The following is a 21,553-nucleotide window of genomic DNA, read 5'->3' as shown; positions in this document are numbered from 1 at the left end:
TTTACAAGTTTATGAGAGGCTTAGATGGAGTTGACAGAGAGTCTAATACAAGAGGGCATGCAATGGAGGTGAGAGGGAGTAGGTTCCGGGGGATGTGAGCGGCAAGTTTTTTACTGGAATTTGCTCCCTGGTATGGTGATTGAGGCAAATGCATTGGAGGCTTTTAAGAGATGCTTGGATAGGCACATGGATGTAAGGAAGATGGAGGAATATGGACATGGTGTAGGGTGGAGGGATTAGTATTTGGGTGTCCTTGACTTGCTTTTTAGCTGGTTCAGCACAACCTTGTAGGCTGAATAGCCTGTTCCAGTACTGTACCGTTCTACGCCCTATACTCTGATAATAAACCACTCCCTGTGATGCCACATCCCTTCCAATGTTTATAAGATAGCCTGGGACGTATGGCCAGCATGAGAAATGGTAATGAGGTAGTAAATCTGTAGTGATCTGACTGAGTGATGCAAATGGTAAGAGCAACATGGCCATGTCCTGCTCTTATTTTTTATTAATGATCTCGTGAATGATTTCCTTGTAATTTATTCTTAATTCAGTCTTCTATAACTCAGGCAACAATATCCATCAGGAAAAGAAATCTAACATATGACTAAACCTGAGGGTCGGTTATCGACTCTGTGCAGTAGTGCAAAGCAATCTAATCAACTGCAGCACACACAAAATGCTGGAGGAACTCAGCAGGTCAGGCAGCATCGATGGCTAAGACCCTTCATCAGGACTGGAAAGGAAAGGGGAAGACGCCAGAAAAAAAAGGTGGGGGTGGAGGGGGAAGGGAAGCAGGTGATAGGAGAAGGTGATAGGTGATGCCAGATGGACAGGAAAGATAAAGGGCAAGAAAGATAAGGAGTGGGAGAGTTAAAGGGCTGGAGAGGAAGAAAACATAAGAGAGGGGGATGGACCATTGGAGAAAGGGCAGGAGGAGGGGACCCCGGGGAGGTGACAGGCAAGTGAGAAGAGGTAAAGGGCCAGAGTGGGGTAAGGAGGAAGAAGGGGAGGAGATTTTATTTTACCGGAAAGATATATCGATATTCATGTCATCGGATTGGAGGCTCCCCAGACGGAATACAAGGTGTTGCTTCTCCACCCTGAGGTTGGCCTTGTCTTGGCACAAGAGTCCATGGACCAATATGTAGAAACAGGAGTGCAAATTAGGATTAAAATGTTTGGATGTTCCAGGATGTTCCACTGATCAATTGGTAGCCTCTTTCACATTGACTTCAATGGACTGAAAAAGAGTAATTTTGAAACTGTTTTTGTGCTGAAAGCATGCTGTGACAATCCTAAATCCACACTTGGAAACCGTTGGAAGGGAATTGCTTCGTGGATTCAAACCTGCTCCAACATTCAAAATAGGATCTCGCATTCAAACGAGAGATGGTTTACTTTGAAATTTAAAATGCAAATGAGGTTGATTGTTTAAATCAATAAACTAGTGTTTTTATCGAATGTATATGAGTAATCTGATATCCAATAAGTTTAGTTGGTTTGGTAGGTTCTTAAAAGTGTTTCTTAAATTTGCCCACCACTGTGATATTGTTTCTATACATTTTCCAAACTATGATGAGATTGATGACTGTGAGTAATCAATAATTCCATTAGCACGGGATTGTATACTGGCCGGGGTAGAACAAGAGAAGTCAGGTGGACCTTGGCTTGTCTTGTCTCACTGTTGCTATGTTTTATTGAAAGTGGTGTCATAATGCACCCATAGCCATTGGTCCTCTGTTCCTGATTGGAATAGATGTGAATGTTGTCCTGATCACGATGAGCCAAGGGTGTCTGCACATGAGCGGAATATATATACACATTTGTTCATGAAGCCCTCAACAGAATACAGAGCAATTCACAAATACAACAGGCTTATAAAGGTCCCTGATGCTCTTTGTTTTCCCATATTTCCTTCATTTTCATTCTGTCTAACTCAATATCTTTCTTTCCTTATCTATATTTCTCTTCCTGCTGCTACAATTATTCCAAATTTATTTTAGTCCTTTCACTATTTTCTGTCCCATTTTTCTTTCCTTTTCAAGGAGGTAACCCCTTTATCATTATCTTTTTGTTTAGTTAAAGGTACAGCATGGTAACAGGCTCTCCTGGCCCAATGAGAACACACTGCCCCAATTATACCCATGTTGACCTGTACGTCTTTGGAACGTTGGGGGAAGCCCACACAGTTACAGACAGCAGCGGGAAACAAACCTGGGTCACTAGCACTGTAATGTGCTACGCTAACCACGACGCGGCCATTCCACCCAGTGTATCTTTGGTACAACAGTCCTGAAGTCTCAGAGATACTGCTGATGTTGCTACCACCCTTAATGAATTGATGTCCCATCAGTTCAAATATGGACCAATTTAATGCCCAGACCCCCTACCGCATCAACTCGTAGCCCAGTAATGAGAATGTAATAGCTTTTCACAGTTCTTTTATTGGAAACTATATGAAATATAATTAACAGTGGATAATAATGGAATTGATTTGATATTAATGTCAGGCAGCCCAGTCTTCAAGTATAACATTGATTGATCAATTAATCAGAAATTAATGTTTTAGCATCATATATACTGACAACTTAATTAAAGTCAACATACTTAGGAGAAATACATTTTCCATTCAAGAGCACAAACTGCTTATTAAAGTGTTTAATTACTGCTGCAAAATCAGTGTCTTCTGATGAGAATATAATACTCCTGCAGTGTCTCCCATTCATTTAAAGAATGCTGATCCTCACCCCACATTTTATACAATGACTGCCAATCTGAAATGTAAAAGCTGAAAATGGTATGCAAGTAAAACCAAGGCAATAATCTATTTAACAATCTGCTGGAGGAACTCAGCAGGTCAAGGAGGAAAGGAAGTGTTGATATTTCCAATCAAACACTACATTAGAGCACCTGGCTTTGACCTGATACAGCAATTCTTTTTGTCCTCCTCTGGCAGATTTTTGGTTGCTTCAGATTCTAGTGTCTGCGTTCTCTTGTGTCTCCACCAAAGAGTAATGTCAGTCCAAACTAATCTTGGATAATAACTAATCCCAATCAACCATGACGTAACCAAAGTGGTAGTATGTTAAGACTGTCATTTGAATGACTCCACCAGTCTGGAACGTGTTTATGGAGCGTATTCTGCCTGGAGGTCAGTGCTAGTGATGTTCCTTTGGGATCTTTTCTGGGACATTTTAATTTTTTTATAAATGACTTAGATGAGGAAGTGGCTGCAAGGGTTAGTAAGTCTACAGATGACACAAAGGTTGGTGGTGTTATAGATGGTGTGAAGGTTGTCATAGGATACAACAGGACATTGATAGAATGCAGCACTGGGCTGAGAAGTGGCAGACAGAGTTCAATATGGAAAAGTGTGGAAAGATTCACTTTGGAAGGATGAAGTTGAAGGCAGAATACAGAGTTAATAGCAGGATTCTTAAGCATACAGAGCAAATGAGGTATTTTGGGGTTCACATTATAGATCCTTCAAAGCTGCAGCAGATGTTGATAAGATGGTTAAGAAGACACAGGGCAAGTTGGCCTTCATTAGTTCGGGGACTGAGTTCAAAAGCCACAAAACAAGGTTGCAGTTCTCTAAAACTATGGTTAGACCACACTTGGAATATTCTGTTCACTTCTGGTCGCCTCATTACTTGGAAGGATGTGGAAGCGATAGAGAGGTCGCAGAGATTTACCAGGATGATACATGGATTGGAAAGTAAATCTTATGAGGATAGATTGAGCCAGCTAGGGCTTTTCTGTTTGGAGAGGAGGAGGATGGGGGGTGACTTGGCAGAGGTGTACAAGATGACAAGAGGCATAGATCAAGTGGACAACCAGAGAGGTTATTTTTTCCCTAGGGCAGAAATAGCTAATATAAGGGGACATAACTTTAAGGTGTTGAGGGGAAAATATAGAGGGGATGTCAGAGGCAGGTTATTTTACACAGAGAGTGGTAAATGCATGGAACACCACGCCAGGGGTAGTGGTGGAGGGAGCTACATCACGGACATTTAAGAGGCACTTAGATAGACCTAGGGATGAGGGCTTTGTGGAAGCGACGGGTTAGATTGATTCTGGATTGCTTAAATAGCCGAAGGGCTATCCTGTTCTACTGTTCAGCCTCACTTTTCTTAAAAAGTCCTTTGGAAATGAAGATAATTCATTTCAGTGGAGTTTAAACTGGCAGATGGGGTCAATGTGTGATTTGCAGACTCTGCCACTGAAGGGCAGTAGTTGACTGGGGTGGGCAGGTAGAGGGAGTGGGTTGTGGCAGGAAGATGGGTGATGTAATCTTCCCACCATTAATGCTGGGCTTCCACTGGCTTCTATTCCATGAGCTTGAAGTTTTCAGTGGTCATAGAAAACTACAGCACATAAACAGATGCTTCTGCCCTTCTGGTCCATGTCGAACTCTTATTCTGCCTAGTCCCACCGACCCCGACCTGGACCATAACCTTCCATACCCCTTCCATCCATGTATTTATCCAAATTTACTTTAAATCTTGAAATCAAACCCACTTCTACTGACAGCTCATTCTGCACTCGCACTACCCTCTGAGAGAGGAACTTACTCCTTCAGGCTCCCCTTAAATATGTCACCTTTCACACTTAACCCATGACCTCCAGTTGTAGTCTCACCCAACCTCGGTGGAAAAAGCCTGTTTGTATTTACCCTCTCTATACCCCTCTCAATTCTGCATTCCTTCATCAAATCTCCCCTCATTCTCCTATGCTCCAGGGAATAAAGCATTAGCCTATTCTGTTAGATTTCATACAGTAATTACTTTCTATAATTCATCCAGTAAGTGGCAGGAGGGAGATCAGTGGGGAAGGACGAATGGACAAGGGAGTTGTGTAGGGAGCAATCCTTGTGGAAAGCAGAAAGTGAGGGGGAGGGAAAGTTGTGCTTGGTGGTGGGATCCCATTGGAGATGGCAGAAGTTCCAGAGAATTATGTGCTGGATGCGGAAGCTGGTGGGGTGGTAGGTGAGGACAAGAGGAACCCTATCCCTGGTAGGGTGGCAGGAGGATGGAGTGAGAGCAGACATGCGTGAATGGAAGAGATGCAGTGGAGGGCAGTGTTTTCTCCAGGCCTGCTGAAGGGTCTCAACCCGAAACGTCGACTGTACTCTTTTCCATAGATGCTGCCTGGCCTACTGAGTTCCTCCAGCATTTTGTTTGTGTTGCTTGGATTTCCAGCACCCACAGATTTTCTTTTTTTTCAGTACGAAACCAGATGGCTCTGCACCTCAGAGTTTTGTGGTCGCTCATTATTTTGAAAATGGATGGCACAGTAACGTAACACAGCTACAGCGCCAGGAGTTCAATTCCATCCGTTCTCTGTGATGGGTTTGTACGTGTTCTCCGTGACCATGTGGATTTCCTTCAGGTGCTCGGACCTCCTCCCACATTCCCAACATGTACCGGTTAATAGGTTATTGGTAACGTGGGTGTAATTGGGCAGTGTGAGCACAAAGGTCAGAGGTCCAATTTAATGTCAGAGAAATGTATACAATATACATCCTGAAATGCTTTTTCTTCATGGCACATGGACCAGAAGGACCTGTTTCTGTGCTGTATCTCAAAAGAAACGATATAATTTTTTTTTTGAATACATGTTACTGCATGGTACAGCCTTTGCCCCTCACAAGCCACGTACAAGCCTTTTGATGTATTTGACGCCACTTCCTATCCTGTTACAGAGAGTCCTATTACATTGTCAGTACTACACTACTGAGGTGCTGGTATTGAGATAAGGTACCATTCTCCAACTCACAGCTCTTTGCTGGACAGCTGCTGGTGACTAGTAATGTTCTCCCGTGTTCGGTGTTGGGACCACTTCTCCTCACCTTGTAGTTCAGTGACATGGGTGATGGAATTGATGGCTTTGTGGCCAAGTTTGCGGATGATACGAAGATAGATTGAGGGCCAGGTAGTGCTGAGGAAACAGGGAGTTTGCAGAAGATAAATTTAGCAAATGGGCAAAGAAGTGGCAGATGAAATACAACGCAAGGGAAGTGTATGATCACGCACTTTGGTAGCAGGAATAAAGGTGCAGACTATCTTCTAATCAATCAAAAACACTGCTGTTTTTAACAAAGTAGCATTGCACCTGACTTCACAAAATCCATTCAGATTCTTACTGAACTCTTTAGCATGGAAAAAAAAATAGAAAATGCTGAAAACACTGAAGCAGTATCTGTGGAAAAATTTAACATTTCAGTTGAAAGACTTTTGTCAGAACCAGAGAGGTTCCAACACAATTACGTAGTTTTGACCCATCTGCAGAATTCACTGCGTGCATTCTTTCTGTTGAAAGGTCTTTTATCTAAGCCTTTAACTGTCTTTCACTTTCCATAGATACTACCTGCCTTTCAAGGTGTTTCCAGCATCATCTATTTTAATTTCAGAATTTGCAGCTTTTTTTTGACTTAGAACATAGAATATTATAGTGCAGTGCAGGTCCTTCAGTCCATAATGTGTGCGCTGAGGTCTAAGATCAACCTCACCTTTCCCTCCTACATAGCCCTCCATTTTTCTATCCACGTGTCTCCCTGACAGTTTTTTAAACGGTCCAAGTTGATCTGCCTCCACCCTGGTAGAGTTTTCCACACACCCAGCACTCCCCGTGTTAAGAACTCACCTCTAACACCCCCCCCCCATTCTTTTCTCCAATTTGATGGCACTAATCTAATGGGCTAGTGGGCAGAAGTGAATAACTTTTAACTGCACCAACAAGTGGGGCCTGCCCACTTCTACAGAAACTTCAAGCTGATTTTGCCCTGAATAACATAACCCATTAGCTGTGATTTGCAAAAGGTGTTTGTTTCTTCCACAGAAAGAGTTCAGTAAACTTTCCAGGAAGGTACCACAGGGAGAAATTTCATCTGCTCCATCATAAGTATATAGCTTTGAGCTGTTATCAGAACATGTTGCATACATATCAGTATTTTTGCCCTAATTCACACAGTAACATCCATAGGAAGTATACCACTGTCAAGGGTATTCAAGGTAGCCCTCTGCTGCAGACTTAAGCTTGGTTTGAACAAGGATGGCACAGCTGAGACTTGTGACAGCTGATGCTTCTTGCAGCCAGCAAAGAAACATAAGACCCCAGTCTGCAATAAGCACTTCTTTGCTTCTCACTCAGGCAGTGCGGAGCATGTGGAGAAACACAACGGACATGGAGAGCTGCTAGAACACATGGGCCTGATTTATCCAATTCTAAATATATCACAGGTGGATGTCATACACTTCAATACATCATCCAATCATCCCCTTGACAAAAAGCAGTGATTCATATTTACATGTTATTTACACATTTAACCGACTTGTTGGTTTTCTGAGTCACTTTCAAAGAAAACTGGGTCAACTTTTTTTTTCCACTTTTTAGCGAAGATTTCACTTCCTGACTCAATTAGAATCTTGCATCTATTCTATCACAGCTTCCACTGGCTCAACTTCTGCACCGCACTCATCGTCACACCCTCTCATGCATCTCCTGCTGTGACGAAGTGACATGCATACACTCCCAAATTCGACTTCTATTTCCACCAGATACCACTTTGCTTCACAAACTTCAGCAGTGCCTCTGACTTATGAACAGTGAATGCTGGTAACATTCAACAGGCCAGGCAACATCACTGGACAGAGCAAACATTGAAACAGTAACTCTATTTCTTTCTGCATAGTTGTTGCCTGACCAGCTGAGAATTACCAACTTTCTCTTCCCCCCCACCCCGATTTCCAGCATCTTTCGCTTCCCATCACTCTAATATTCAATTTTCAAGCATTATATTTGCGAGATGATACACGGGTTCTCAAAGTCAAAGTACACTTATTGTAAGATTATCTATGTGTTACCATATACTACCTTGAGATTCATTCTCTTGCAGGAATTTACAAGAAAATAAAGAAATATTAGATTAGATTATGAGGACACGCAGTCCTCTTTTATTGTCATTTAGTAATGCATGCCTTAAGAAATGATACAATATTCCTCCGGTGTGATATCACAGAAACACAGGACAGACCAAGACTGAAAAACTAACAAAAAACCACATAATTATAACGTATAGTTACAACAGTGCAACAATACCATAACTTGATGAAGAACAGGCCATGGGCACAGTAAAAAAGTTCAAAGTCTCTCAAAAGTCTCACATCTCACGCAGACGGGAGAAAGAAGAAAACTCTCCCTGCTATACCCGACCACAGTCCGACTCTGAAAACTTCCGAAAACTTCGAGCTCCAATCAGCCTTCCGACATCAAGTACCGAGCACCATCTCTGCCGAACGCTCGACCCCAGCCTCGGTCGCCAGCAGCAGGCAAAGCCAGGGATTTTGGGTCCTTCCCTCTGGAGATTCTCGATCGCGCAGTAGCAGCAACAGCGAACCGAGCATTTCAGAAATTTCTCCCGATGTTCCTCTGTGCTTCTCACGTCTGTCTCCATCAAATCAGAATTGTGCATGGCGTCCTACTTACAAATACGATATCATTTCACCGGAGAGCTGTGCGCGCTGTGTCGCGCTGCCATCTTCTCCTCCCGCCTCATGTGATAGAATTTATGAAAAAAGTACATATGTAAGCAAAGACTGACAAACAACCAATGTGCAAAAGAGAACAAATTGTGCAAATAAAAATAAATAGCACAGAGAACATGACTTGTAGACTCATGAGTTGCAGAGTCTGTGGGTGGTGGAATCAGTTCATTGCTGAAGTGAGTGAGGTTATCTACACTGATGGTTGAAGGGCAATAATTGTTCCTGAACCTAGTGGTGTGAGACCCAAGACTCCTGTATCTCCTGCCCGATGGTCATAGCAAGAAGAGAGCATGGCCTGGATGGCTGGGGTCCTTGGTATTTAATTTCCTTCCACAACTTGAATCGTAATTTCAATTCTACCTCGGTGCATCTCTTTTACTCTCTGCTGGAGAACTATCTGTACTGAACTCAATTCAGAATCAGTATCAAAACTTGATTTATTATCATCGACTTGCACAGTGAGAAATTTGTTGTTTGATCAGAGCTAATATTCTGAAACTGTAGAATTCATTGCCACAGACGGCTGTAGAGCCCAAGTCATTGGGCATACTTAGAGTGGTGGTTGATGGGTTCTTATTTAGTAAGTGCATCAAAGGTTATGGGGAGAAGGCAAGGGAATGGGGTTGAGAGGGATAATAAATTTAAAGATTCAAGGTTCAAAGTACATTAATTATCAAAGTATGAATGCAGTATACAATCCTGAGAATCGTCTTTCCACAGGCAGCTTCAAAACAAAGAAACCCATGGAATCCATTCAGTGGAGAACATCAATCCTACAGCATGAAAAAAAACAAATCGTGCAAATGACAAAAAAAGAGTGAAAAACACAAAATATAAAACACCATCCCACACAATCATCAAAAGCATCCAGGCATATTCAGTTTAGTTTAGTTCAGTTCAATCTGAAGCTCATGAACTTCAGGCCTGAGATCCAGACCAGCCCGATCAGCCATGTTCAACTGGCGAGCAGACTCAATGAGCTAAATGACCCAATATTGCTCTTGTCTTATGGTCTCAATATTACAGGTTAATGATGTTCTAATCAAGGATCAGTGACATTAAACTTTGACTCTATTTCTCTTTCTGCGCATACTGCCTGACCTGCTGAGTTCTTTCAGCATTTTGCGTTTTCTTGGACTTCCAGCATCTGCAGACTTTCCCTGTTTATCATTCTGGTATTTTTTGTTTTTGTTTAGATTTCCAGCATCTGCAGCATTTTGCATCACATGCAGATTCTGTACTCTCGACAGATGGTACACTTAACTCCTAGCTCTTCCAGCTCTTTGTCTAATCCCAGCCAATAAACTAAACAGGCTAATGCATTCATGTTTGCAATGACAAATATTCAGAGTGAGACTCTGACGTTTGTCTATTAAACCCACTTGAGGAAGTACAAGGGAAAACAATGACAGAATGCAGAATTACGTGTTACAGTGACAGGGAAAGCGCAGTGTCGCCAGGTGATAAGGAAAAGGGTCATAATGAGTAGACTGTGAAGTCGAGAGTCCATCTTATTGAATTAAGGAAACTTTCATTAGTCTTACAAGAGTGTCCTAGAGTCTGGTGGTACATTGTTTCTGGCTTTTGTACCTTCTGCCCGTTGGGTGGGGGGGGAGTGAGGGAAGAGAAAATTTCCAAGATGGTTGGAGTCTTTAATTATGTTAAATACACCACTATTCCTGTTTACATAGCTACAAGTCCATAGTCTATAGTTGAGTTTATTGATGATAACTGATTGTAATCAGGTCCTACATTGCCACAGTCACTGTAATTCAGTTTCTGAATTTCCAATCATTTATTTTCTTGTGGCAATGATGCTACAAATAAAATTCTAAGTGCAGGCACACCAATGATTTAGAAAGTACCAATATTTTGATACATGCTAATTATTTCATATATTACAACATTTGGTTTGCTTTAGTAGCTACCATTCAGTATTGTTGGCAGAATTTCTGAGTTATTGTCGACGCTTTGAGCCAAGACCCTTTGTCAATCTTAATGAAAGGTCTCGGCAATAAAACATCGACTGCTTACTCCCCTCCACTGATGCTGCCCAACCCACTGAATTCCTGCAGTATTTGCATGTGCTGCTTAAGATTTCCAGCATCTGCAGAATCTCTCCTGTCTTCAACTTTTGTCAGTCAGGAACTCCCGATACATTGCAATTTCCCTGCGTATTATTTTCTTTCCATCTTAGTCCTTGGTCTCCATGTGTAGCGCAATGCATCGCTCTGTGATGAATTTCATCTGACTCCTGTCCGCTCAATTTCCAAATACGTTTTCAAATCCTGCTGTTGCTTATGTCGTTCAGCTTTGCAGTCGGCTGCCTTCATTAGCTTTGTATTATCTGCAAGCTGATCCACTGGTGACACGTGACTACAGATTATTAATGAAGACATCAGCAAAGTTGATCCCTATGGGATTTCTCTTCTAATCCCACCAAGCCTAATCGCACCCTGGTCACATCAAACCTGAGTAATAATGGGTCAAACTATTTGTAGATTTTCTTTAACTCCCTCCACCTTTGCCTTTTGTCCCTTTCTTTCAAAAGGAAGGGAATGAAAGATCCTATTACTGACTATGTACTCCCCTTCAGCACTCTCTTACCCATCCTGAACCTTCTGCTCCTCACAGTGAAAGGTCACAGATCTCTCACTGGGTGAGCATCTGGGGGACAGTGACCACTGCTCCCTGGCCTTTAGCATTATCATGGAAAAGGATAGAATCAGAGAGGACAGGAAAACTTTTAATTGCGGAAGGGCAAATTATGAGGCTACAAGGCTAGAACTTGTGGGTGTGGATTGGGATGATGTTTTTGCAGAGAAATGTACTATGGACATGTGGTCGATGTTTAGGGATCTCTTGCAGGATGTTAGCGATAAATTTGTCCCAAGTGAGGTGGCAAATCTAGTCAGGTGGAAGAAGGCAGCATACATGAGGTTCAGAAGCAAGGATCAGATGGGTCTATTGAGGAATATAGGGTAGCAAGGAAGGAGCTTAAGGAGGGGCTGAGGAGAGCAAGAAGAGGGCATGAGAAGGCCTTGGCAAGTAGGGTAAAGGAAAACCCCAAGGCATTCTTCAGTTATGTGAAGAACAAAAGGATGTCAGGAGTGAAGGTAGGACCGATTAGAGATAAAGGTGGGAAGATGTGCCTGGAGGCTGTGGAAGTGAGCGAGGTCCTCAATGAATACTTCTCTTCGGTATTCACCAATAACAGGGAACTTGATGATGGTGAGGACAATATGAGTGAGGTTGATGTTCTGGAGCACGTTGATATTAAGGCAGAGGAGGTGATGGAGTTGTTGAAATACATTAGGACGGGTAAGTCCCCGGGGCCTGACAGAATATTCCCCAGGCTGCTCCACGAGGTGAGGGAAGAGATTGCTGAGCCTCTGGCTAGGATTTTTATGTCCTTGTTGTCCATGGGAATGGTACCGGAGGATTGGAGGGAGGCGAATGTTATCCCCTTGTTTAAAAAAGGTAGTAGGGATAGTCTGGGTAATTGTAGACCAGTGAGCCTTACGTCTGTGGTGGGAAAGCTGTTAGAAAAGATTCTTAGAGATATGATCTATAGGCATTTAGAGAATCATGGTCTGATCAGGGACAGTCAGCATGGCTTTGTGAAGGGCAGATCGTGTCTAACAAGCCTGATAGAGTTCTTTGAGGAGGTGACCAGGCATATAGATGAGGGTAGTGCAGTGGATGTGATCTACATGGATTTTAGTAAGGCATTTGACAAGGTTCCACACGGTAGGCTTATTCAGAAAGTCAGAAGGCATGGGATCCAGGGATGTTTGACAGGTGGATTCAGAATTGGCTTGCCTGCAGAAAGCAGAGGGTCATGGTGGAGGGAGTACATTTGGATTGGAGGGTTGTGACTAGTGGTGTCCCACAGGATCGGTTCTGGGACCTCTACTTTTCATGATTTCTATTAACGACCTGGATGTCGGGGTAGAAGGGTGGGTTGGCAAGTTTGCAGATGACACAAAGGTTTATTGTGTTGTGTATAGTGTAGAGGATTGTCGAAGATTGCAGAGAGACATTGATAGGATGCAGAAGTGGGCTGAGAAGTGGCAGATGGAGTTCAACCCAGAGAAGTATGAGGTGATACACTTTGGAAGGACAAACTCCAAGGCAGAGTACAAAGTAAATGGCAGGATACTTTGTCGTGAGGAGAAGCAGAGGAATCTGGGGGTACATGTCCACAGATCCCTGAAAGTTGCCTCACAGGTAGATAGGGTAGTTAAGAAAGCTTATGGGGTGTTAGCTTTCATAAGTCGAGGGATAGAGTTTAAGAGTCGTGAGGTAATGATGCAGCTCTATAAAACTCTGGTTAGGCCACACTTGGAGTTCTGTGTCCAGTTCTGGTCGCCTCACTACAGGAAGGACGTGGAAGCATTGGAAAGGGTACAGAGGAGATTTACCAAGTTTGCTTGGTTTAGAGAGTATGGGTTATGATCAGAGATTAAGGGAGCTAGGACTTTACTCTTTGGAGAGAAGGAGGATGAGAGGAGACATGATAGAGGTATACAAGATATTAAGAGGAATAGATAGAGTGGATAGCCAGTGCCTCTTCCTCAGGGCACCACTGCCCAATACAAGGGGACATGGCTTTAAGGTAAGGGGTGGGAAATTTCAAGGGGGATATTAGAGGAAGGTTTTTCACTCAGAGAGTGGTTGGTGCGTGGAATGCACTACCTGAGTCAGTGGTGGAGGCAGATACACTAGTGAAGTTTAAGAGACTACTAGACAAGTATATGGAGGAATTTAAAGTGGGGGGTTATATGGGAGGCAGGGTTTGAGGGTTGGCACAACATTGTGGGCTGAAGGGTCTGTACTGTGCTGTACTATTCTATGTGTCTATGTATGTAAATCCAATAAGATTGAGCGGCATGGTAGCACAGCGTTTAGCATTGCACTATAACAGTGCCAGCGAACCAGGTTCAACTCCCGCCACTGTCTGTCAGGAGTTTGTACATTCTCCCTGTGGGTTTCCTCCAAGTGCCCCAGTTTCCTCCCACAGGTTAGTCAGTTAATTAGTCACATGAGTGCAATAGGGTGGCTCCTGCTTGTTGGGCAGAAAGGGCCTGTATTGTGCTCTATCTCTAAATAAAAACTAAATAAGGATTGGCAAGACCTCTGCTTCTTGTCTTTTTCTTATTTTATTTCTACACAGACTACTCATTATTCCATACCTTTACACACAAGGCGCACCAAAGTCACCGGTCTGCAGTCTGGGAGACCTTTACTATCTCTATGAAAAATGAAAGCCGTGTCTGCTTTCTGCTATTTATAGGTCCCTCTCCTGAACTCATGGATATATGGAAGATCTGTGTCAGAGTTCCTGCCATTTGTTCAGCTCTGATAGCAACCACAATCAAATTACTGTCAGCCAAGTACCAAGGCTCACCTACAAATGGAAAGGTGCCTAGCCTGCTGGGACTGGTGGAAACAAATCCACTCGATTTGTCTGAGGAAGAGGGAGAGAGTCTTGACAGTGCAAGAGCCAATATGAAGTATGCCACAGGAAATTTGAACAAAAGGTTCCTTATTATGCTTCAGTATGAAAAACCAAGTGCTCCCATTTTAGACCACCTGACCTAAATTGAACAGTGATACACTTCACCAACAAAAAGCGAAGTGCAGTGGGAATCAAAGCGTAAAGAACAGTTCAAATAAAAGTCCAACACATTCGGTTTCCCACACTCAGAATTTAACACATCCTGACATACATAATACATGGAGACTGATAAAAATATCTGGCAAGATGAATAAATGAAAGAACTGCCTCCTAAGATGAATAAATTCCATAAGATCAGAAGACATAGCCGCAGAATTAGGCCATTCAGCCCATCAAGTGTGTTCCACAATTCCATTCACAAACAAGAGAAAATCTGCAGATGCTGGAAATCCAAGCAACACAAACAAAATGCTGAAGGAACTGAGCAGTACCTATGGGAAAGAGTACAGTCGATGTTTTCTGCTGAAGGGTCTTGACCCAAAATAACAACTGTACTCTTTCCTATAGATGCTGCCTGGCCGGCTGAGTTCCTCCAGCATTTTGTGTGCGTTTCTCCACAATTCTATCCTGGCGTAGCCTATTTCATCAAAACATCCGTGTCAACCTGCAGCCTATGACCTGCACAACCCTCTGTGGCAGTAAATTCCACCGGTTCCCAGCCACTGAGCAAAGACATTTCTCCTCACCCCAGTCCTAAATCTCTTGGAAGTGATTTATCCACTCAAAGTCTCACAGTCCTCCAGCTGATATTGACATTGAAATCTTTGGCGCTTCAAAGATTAGCTAAGGAGGGTCCACTCCTCCCAAAATTAAGTACACACTGCTCATTTTATGTGTCTCATCGGTAGATCATTCTAAGCAAAGTCATCTCTAAACTCTGGGACCTGGGACTCGACATCCCACTTTACAACTAGATCCTTGATTTCCCGTCTGACAGACCACAATCAGTAAGGACAGGCAGCAACATCTTCGCCTCAATTATTCTCAACCCTGGTGCCCCACGAGGCTGTGTCCTCAGCGTTCTACTCTACTTCCTGTGCATTCATGACTGTGGGGCCAGATTGTGATCCAGCTCCATCTACATGTTTGCAGGTGGTACCACCATGGAGGGCTGAACCTCAAATAGCAATAAGTCAGAGCACAGGAAGGAGAAGGAGAACTTGGTGTCATGAGAACAACATTTTCCTTAATGTCAGCAAAACAAAGAAGTTGGTCACTGGGTGGTGTACCTCGTCCTGTTTACATCAGTAGTGTTGAGGATGAGATGGTGGAGAGCTTCAAATAAACATCATCAATCACCTAATCTGGTCCAACCGCACAGACACCAGGGTCAAGAAAGCTCAGCAGCACCCTTACTTCTGCAGGAGGTTAGAGAAATTTTCTGTCTCTGCTGATCTTACCAACGATTATAGATGCTCCATAGAAACCATCCTCTCCAGATGCACCATGGCTTGGTATGGCAACTGTTCTTCCCAGGACTACAAGAAACTGCAGGGAATTGTGCACACAGCTCAGCAATTATGGAAACCAGACTCCCCTCCCTGGACCCTGTCAAAACTTCTCACTACTTCAGTAAAGCAGTCCACATAATCAAAGACCCCTCCTGCTCCAGGCACTCACTTGTCCCCCACAACCCCACTACAATCAGGAAGAAGCAACAAAAGCCTGAAAACAGAGGCCAGTTCATTGGCTATATTTAAGAGGGAGTTAGATATGGCCCTTGTGGCTACGGGGGTCAGGGGGTATGGAGGGAAGGCTGGGGCGCGGTTCTGAGTTGGATGATCAGCCATGATCATAATAAATGGCGGTGCAGGCTCAAAGGGCCGAATGGCCTACTCCTGCACCTATTTTCTATGTTTCTATGTTTCTATTATAGGACTATTCAACAGTTCCCTAGTATGATAAGATGGACTCTTGACCTCATAATCTACCTTATGACCTTGCACTGTATTCTCTACCTGTGTCGACTTTCACAGTAACACAATATTTTACATCCAGTTATTGTTTTCCCTTGTACTACCTCAATGTACTTTTGTAATAAATTGATCTCCATGACAATTTTTTTCACTGTATCTATGACATGTGGCCAATTTACTGATTCACAAGGTGAAAAGAAAAATGAGGTGGTGATTCAAAAAAGCCTCCTTCTGTCTCACGACCACTCCTAAGCATTTACCCTAGCTTGCACTGAGTACCAAGCACTGGGCAACTCAAGAAACCATAGAAGAGCAAAGTAAACGTCTTCAAAGTAAAATTCATTTCAAAGTAAATTTATTACCAAAGTACATGTACATCACTATATAACACCCTGATATTCATTTACTTCCAGGCATCCACAGCAGAACAAAGAAATACAACAGAATTCTTAAAAAAAATACACACAAAGGCTGACAATCAATGTGTTTAAGAAGACAAACTGTGCAAATACAAAACTATTAATAATAATAAACAAATAAATGAGAGCAAGAGTTGTGGAGTCCCTGAAAGTGAGAGTGGAAGTGGATGCAAAACCAGTTCAGTGCTGAGGGGAATGAAGTTGGTTCAGGAGACTAATAGTTGAACCCTGGGGCTACAGACTTGATGCAGTGGGTCTCTGTTCCTTTTCCTCACTGCACGGTGAATAATATAGCCTCCCCTTTGGAATAAGTTACTTATTAAAAAATGGGAACAATCATTTGGAGTATAAATTAAGATCTCCTCAGACATCTTGACACAAGGCTGAGCACATAACATCGATATCCAAGCTGGCACAGACATGACAGGAAGATGCATCCCGTCAGGCCTGGGTCTGGTACAGTGGCTCCAGATAAAGGTTTAATGAATCCACACATCTACAGTGCATTTAGCTGCTGAATTTGGCCTGAGTTTTGTCCTCTCTAATCGCACATCTGTATATCCATACCAAGCTGTTCACTTACTGCAGTCTCCACCCCAAATTAGTATGCATTTAATGAACTAAGGTCAATCTGGCTTAATTGCATCATGAACATCCCTGACGCAGTAGAATAAAGAGTTCAACACTGAAAATTAGCTGAGCTTTGCTCAGAAGGGACCTTCAGACAAATCACCCTGCATTAATGAGGGCGGCTAAGTCGGGTGTCTCAAGCAAACTGTGAAGTTAATAAAATGTCAAGCTCATTCTAATTCTGTGTACAATGGATATTGATTCTGAAAGTCGTGTATTAGCTGTGCTACTCTTCGCAACGTACCTATGCTATATTTAGTAGATTACTGGTACCTTCCAGCTCCATATATTAACTTGGATTGCAATTTTAGCAATAATTTATTTAAAATGTTAATTGAATCTTAGAATATTTTTCTTCTCTGTATTGATGTTCAACCCTTAAAGCAGATTTTCACATTGGTACAGCAAGTATGTACTGCATTTTTGTGGCAGATCTTGGAAAGAGGTAGCTAATCATTCAAAGCTTCTTCCCTCTTGAGGAGAGGATGGCGGCGCGACCGCAGTGCGTGCGGCCACTTCGGTGATGATATCTGTTATCTGTCAAGTAGGGGACCGTGCACAATCCTGATTTGATGGAGACAGATATGAGAGCACGGAGGAACATCTGGAAAAACTTCTGAAATGCCCGCTTCGCTGCTGCTGCTACTGTGTGGTAACCAGAATCTCCGGAGCAGAAGGCCCCGAAATCCTCGGCTTTGCGTGTTTCAGCAGCTGGGGCGAGGTCGTAGGCGCTCAGCAGAGGTTGATGTATCGAAGAGGCTGGTCAGAGGCCTGAAGTTTTCGGATGGACGAACTCAGTGTCGGCTGTGGTCAGCTGCTTCCAAGGCATCGGCAAGTTGACGGTGCCTGGAGGTTTATGGCAGGGAGTTTCTCCCTTTTGCCGCCTGCTATCGGGGACTCAGGGACTTTTGAGACTTTATTTACCGTGCCCATGGTTTGTTCTTCATCAAATTATGGTATTGTTTTCCACTGCTGTAACTATATGTTATAATTATGTGGTTCTGTCAGTGTTAGTCTTTGGTTTGTCCTGTTTTCTGTGATACCACTCCGGAGAAACATTGTATCATTTTTTAATGCATGTATGCATTTCTAAATGACAATAAAAAGAGGACCGAGTGTTCTCATAATCTAATCTAATCTTCACGTAGCCCTGCAAATTTTCCCTTCAAAAGTAAAAATGGAATTAGCTACCACCATAGTTTCAACCAGTGTTACTGATCACAACTATTAGAGTCATAGAGCCATAGAACACGACAGCACAGAAAAAGGCTCTTCAGCCCATCTAGTCATGTCAAACTGTTAATTTGTCAAATCCCATCTACCTGCACCCAGATCATAGGCCTCCATAACTCTCCCATCCATATGCCAATCCAAATTTCTCTTAAAAGTTGAAATGAAATCCACACCCACCACTTGCACTGGGAGCTCATTCCATACTCCCACAACCCCTGACCTGGAGTTACGCTCTAACTTCGGTTCTTTGCGTGAATGGGATCCGCTCTCAGGGCCTCACGACCGGCCACTTTTTGATATCCCAAGGTTGCGGCCTAGAAGACTAGTACGCCTTCAGCATTCCGGAGTTTTATGTCTCTGAAGATGTGAAATCCACCAAGAGGTGGGACCAGGAGTGATGAGGCACCAGCAGTAGTCAGAACAGACCAGCGGGGTGTTGATTCGATGTTTTGTTCTGGGCACAAGAGGGGCCAGAGACAAAAATCATAGACACAGACACCAAATTCATCTTTATATAAATTGCAGGGTCCGTTGAATCCCTAGATGACTAACCAGATGGGAAGAGTGACTCCACTCTAACACTTCAGGGTGCACAGTGGCAGATACAAACAGCCGATTGGGAGGTCCCCCACCTGGGCTTGGATCTGACTGTTGGGCAGCCTCACCTCTGTCTCTATTCCCCAAATCACCAGATTCCCCAAGTACCCAGACTCCACAGCAGGGCCTGTGGTTCTGACAGCTGGGTGATCTATAACAATCCCACTAACGTGGTCATCCCTTTCTTTTTCCTCAGTTCCACCGATATAACCACAGTGGACAAGCTCTCCAGTCTGTCCTGTCTGAGCACTGCCATGACATTTTCGCTGACTAGTAATGCCACCCCTCCCTTTGCCTGGATAGAACACTGAGGAGCCAGTCCTGCCTATCGCCTTTGCCCCTCCCCTTGTCAACCCCTCAGTCTCCCGATTGATCCGGTGTTCATCCAGTTGATCTTTACTAACAGAAGCAATGAGCAGAAGAGCAAGGAAGTAACTGTGTGTCTTTGCCGAATACTTGTCAGTCATAACAGCAGCACTGTGTTCACTTTGGACTTTGAGAGGATGACCAAAGCTAGAATCAGCTCCTGCCTGAGCAAGGACCTGGATCTGTTGCAATTGACTTACCACCACAGCAGTCTTTGGTGGACACAGTCCCACTGGCACCTCATTTGGCTTTGGAGCACCCAAACAACAGCAATATTCATGTCTGGCCGCTGTTTATTGATTACAGCTCAGCATCCTTCACCATCCAACACTATCCCCTCAAAGCTGATCAACAAAACCTCGGGCTCTGTACCTCCTTCTGCAACTGGATCCCTGACTTCTTCACTGGGAGATCACAGTCTTTGTAGATCTCCTCCTCAACAATCGCACAGGCACACCTCAAGGATACGTGCTTAGTCCACTGCTCTACTCCCTGTACACCCACAGCTGTCAAATGCCACCGTAAGTTTGCTGATGACACAAAACTGTTGTTCATGGAATCTCAGATGCCGAAAGGAGGCGTACAAGAGCAAGATAGATCAGCTGGTTGAGTGGCATCATGACAACCTCACACTCAAAGTCAGTAAGACCAAAGAATTGATTGTGGACTTCAGGAGGAGGAAGTCAGAAGAATATGCTCCAGTCCTCATTGAATGGTCAGTAGTAGAAAGGGTGATCAGCTTCAAGTTCCTGGATGCTCACGTCTCAGAGAATCTATCCTGAGCCCAACATACTGATACAATCACAAAGAAGGGACACCAGCAGCTATAATTCATTAGAAGTTTGAAGAGATTTTGAATGTCACCAAAGACTCTTGCAAATTTCCATAGATTTTCTATGGAAAAAAATTCTGACTTGGTAGTATCACCTTGACTTGGTCAAGAGGCTCTAATGCATAGGACTGAAAGAGACCGCAGAGGGTTATAGATTCAGCCAGCTCCATCACAGGCACCACCCACCCCACCATCAAGGGTATCTTCAAACAAGAAGGTGGCATCCGCTATCTGGGGTATGCCCTCTTCTTATTACTACCTTCAGGAAGGAGGTACAGGAGTCGGGAGATGTACACTCAACACTTTAGGAACTGCTTTCTAAGCAGTCCATGAACTCATAAACACTGCTTCATTTACCCATTTGCAATATTGATTGATTGATTATAACTTAAGGTGATTTCTATATTTTACACTGTACTACCATAAACCACAAATTTCACAAAATATTTCCTGGGCAGCAATGGCAAATACCAGACGACATCCATGTAATGCGAATGGAGGAAGATTTGGGGGGGGGGGGCAGAGAGAAATGATATCAGAGGTAGGTTTTTTCTACCAAAAGTGATGAGTGCCTGAAACGAACTGTTGGGGTGGTAGAAGATGATACCATTAGGACATCTAAAAGACTCTTGGACAGGTGCGTGGGTGTAAGAAAAATGGATGGTTATGGGCCGTCCAAGAGGGAAAGATTCGGCTGATCATGTGGATTAGTGCATCGTGAACCGAAGGGGCCATACTGTGCTTTACCATTCAATGCTCTGATTCACACACATTAGAAAATATGCAAAGGCTTTAGAAATTATCCAGAAGATTTTATTAAAATAATCCTGAGGATAAGTAAATTTAGTAATGTGGATAGACTGCAGAAATAGGAAATGTTCCCTTCGGAACAGAAAAGTTTGTGAGGAGTTCAAGTATAGATATTTAAACTTATAACAGTATATTAATAATGGATAAAGAGAAACTATTCCCATTGGCAGAGAGGTCGACAAAGGGACATGGAATAAAGTGATTGACAACAGAACCAAAAATTACATAAGAATTTACTTTTTTTGGTTTCAGTCTGGAAGACCTTGACAGCGATAGTAGAGGAAGCAAATTCAACTGGACAGAAGGCAGCTGGACAAGTATCTGAAAGAAAATAATTTGCAGAGCTAGGGAGGTTGAGAGAGTGTCACTAGCTGGAATGCTCTTTTATAGAACTAGTGCAATCTCAATGGGCTGAATGGCCCCTCCATGTTGTAATTATTGTTCATTTCCCTATCACTGAGGCTGATGTAAAGCTGTTTTCTTAGGGATTCTACCACCAAACACATCTTTTCCTCACCCCAACTATCCGCTTTCTGCAGGGATTACTCTCTCTATGATTCCCTCGTCCATTCGTACCTCCCAATGATCTCCCTCCTGGCACTTATCCCTGCAACCTGCCCACTCATCTCCTCCCTCATCTCCACTTAGGACCCCAAACAGTCTTTTCAGGTGAGTCAACACTT

This window comes from Mobula birostris, chromosome 4 (genome assembly GCF_030028105.1).
Source record: "Mobula birostris isolate sMobBir1 chromosome 4, sMobBir1.hap1, whole genome shotgun sequence".
Lineage (NCBI taxonomy): Eukaryota > Metazoa > Chordata > Chondrichthyes > Myliobatiformes > Myliobatidae > Mobula > Mobula birostris.
This window is presented reverse-complemented; position numbering follows the sequence as displayed.